Source organism: Bos indicus x Bos taurus, chromosome 23, assembly GCF_003369695.1.
Source record: "Bos indicus x Bos taurus breed Angus x Brahman F1 hybrid chromosome 23, Bos_hybrid_MaternalHap_v2.0, whole genome shotgun sequence".
Classification (NCBI taxonomy): Eukaryota; Metazoa; Chordata; class Mammalia; order Artiodactyla; family Bovidae; genus Bos; species Bos indicus x Bos taurus.
The window spans coordinates 26,970,414-26,973,278 of NC_040098.1; positions in this window are offsets into that span (position 1 = coordinate 26,970,414).

Sequence of the window (2,865 nt, forward strand, 5' to 3'; positions counted from 1 at the left end):
GTTTTTATCATAAATGGATGTTGAATTTTGTCAAAGGCTTTCTCTGCATCTATTGAGACAATCATATGGTTTTTATTTTTCAATTTGTTAATGTGGTGTATTACATTGATTGATTTGTGGATATTGAAGAATCCTTGCATCCCTGGGATAAAGCCCACTTGGTCATGGTGTATAATCTTTTTAATGTGTTGTTGGATTCTGATTGCTAGAATTTTGTTAAGGATTTTTGCATCTATGTTCATCAGTGATATTGGCCTGTAGTTTTCTTTTTTTGTGGCATCTTTGTCAGGTTTTGGTATTAGGGTGATGGTGGCCTCATAGAATGAATTTGGAAGTTTACCTTCCTCTGCAATTTTCTGGAAGAGTTTGAGCAGGATAGGTGTTAGCTCTTCTCTAAATTTTTGGTAGAATTCAGCTGTGAAGCTGTCTGGACCGGGGCTTTTGTTTGCTGGAAGATTTCTGATTACAGTTTCAATTTCCATGCTTGTGATGGGTCTGTTAAGATTTTCTATTTCTTCCTGGTCCAGCTTTGGAAAGTTGTACTTTTCTAAGAATTTGTCCATTTCTTCCACGTTGTCCATTTTATTGGCATATAATTGTTGATAGTAGTCTCTTATGATCCTTTGTATTTGTGTGTTGTCTGTTGTGATCTCTCCATTTTCATTTCTAATTTTATTGATTTGATTTTTATCCCTTTGTTTCTTGATGAGTCTGGCTAACGGTTTGTCAGTTTTATTTATCTCTTCAAAGAACCAGCTTTTGGCTTTGTTGATTTTTGCTATGGTCTCTTTTGTTTCTTTTGCATTTATTTCTTCCCTAATTTTTAAGATTTCTTTCCTTCTGCTAACCCTGGGGTTCTTCATTTCTTCCTTTTCTAGTTGCTTTAGGTGTAGAGTTAGGTTATTTATTTGACTTGTTTCTTGTTTCTTGAGGTATGCCTGTATTGCTATGAACTTTCCCCTTAGGACTGCTTTTACAGTGTCCCACAGGTTTTGTGTTGTATTTTCATTTTCATTAGTTTCTATGCAAATTTTAATTTCTGTTTTGATTTCTTCTGTGATTTGTTGGTTATTCAGCCGCGTGTTGTTCAGCCTGCATATGTTGGAATTTTTAATCGTTTTTCTCCTGTAATTGAGATCTAATCTTACTGCATTGTGGTCAGAAAAGATGCTTAGAATGATTTCTATTTTTTTGAATTTACCAAGGTTAGATTGATGGCTCAGGATGTGATCTATCCTGGAGAAGGTTTCATGTGCGCCTGAAAAAAAGGTGAAATTCATTGTTTTGGAATGAAATGTCTTATAGATATCAATTAGGTCTAACTGGTCTATTGTATAATTTAAAGTTTGTGTTTCCTTGTTAATTTTCTGTTTAGTTGATCTATCCATAGGTGTGAATGGGTATTAAAGTCTCCCAATATTATTGTGTTATTGTTAATTTCTCCTTTCATACTTGTTAAAATTTGTCTTACATACTGTGGTGCTCCTGTGTTGGGTGCATATATACTTATAATTGTTATATCTTCTTCTTGGATTGATCCTTTGATCATTATGTAGTGACCATCTTTGTCTCTTTTCACAGCCTTTGTTTTAAAGTCTATTTTATCTGATATGAGTATTGCTACTCCTGCTTTCTTTTGGTCTCTATTTGCATGGATAATCTTTTTCCAGCCCTTCGCTTTCAGTCTGTATGTGTCCCCTGTTTTGAGGTGGATCTCTTGTAGACAACATATGTAGGGGTCTTGTTTTTGTATCCATTCAGCCAGTCTTTGTCTTTTGGTTGGGGCATCCAACCCATTTACGTTTAAGGTAATTACTGATAAGTATGGTCCCATTGCCATTTACTTCATTGTTTTGGGTTCGAATTTATATACCGTTTTTGTGTTTCCTGTCTAGAGAATATCCTTTAGTATTTGTTGGAGAGCTGGTTTGGTGGTGCAGAATTCTCTCAGCTTTTGCTTGTCTGAAAAGCTTTTGATTTCACCTTCATACTTGATTGAGATCCTTGCTGGGTACAATAATCTAGGCTGTAGGTTATTTTCTTTCATCATTTTAAGTATGTCTTGCCATTCCCTCCTGGCTTGAAGAGTTTCTATTGAAAGATCAGCTGTTATCCTTATGGGAATTCCCTTGTGTGTTATTTGTTGTTTTTCCCTTGCTGCTTTTAATATTTGTTCTTTGTGTTTGATCTTTGTTAATTTGATTAATATGTGTCTTGGGGTGTTTCGCCTTGGGTTTATCCTGTTTGGGACTCTCTGGGTTTCTTGGACTTGGGTGATTATTTCCTTCCCTATCTTAGGGAAGTTTTGAACTATTATCTCCTCAAGTATTTTCTCATGGTCTTTCTTTTTGTCTTCTTCTTCTGGGACCCCTATGTGTTGAATGTTGTAGCATTTAATATTGTCCTGGAGGTCTCTTAGTTTGTCCTCATTTCTTTTAATTCATTTTTCTTTTATCCTCTCTGATTCATTTATTTCTACCATTCTATCTTCTAATTCACTAATCCTATCTTCTAATTCACTAATCCTATCTTCTGCCTCTGTTATTCTACTATCTGTTGCCTCCAGAGTGTTCTTTATTTCATTTATTGCATTATTCATTATATATTGACTCTTTTTTATTTCTTCTAGGTCCTTGTTAAACCTTTCTTGCATCTTCTCAATCCTTGTCTCCAGGCTATTTATCTGTGATTCCATTTTGATTTCAAGATTTTGGATCAATTTCACTATCATTATTTGGAATTATTTATCAGGTAGATTCCCTATCTCTTCCTCTTTTGTTTGGTTTGGTGGGCATTTATCCTGTTCCTTTATCTGCTGGGTATTCCTCTGTCTCTTCATCTTGTTTAAATTGCTGGTTTTGGGGT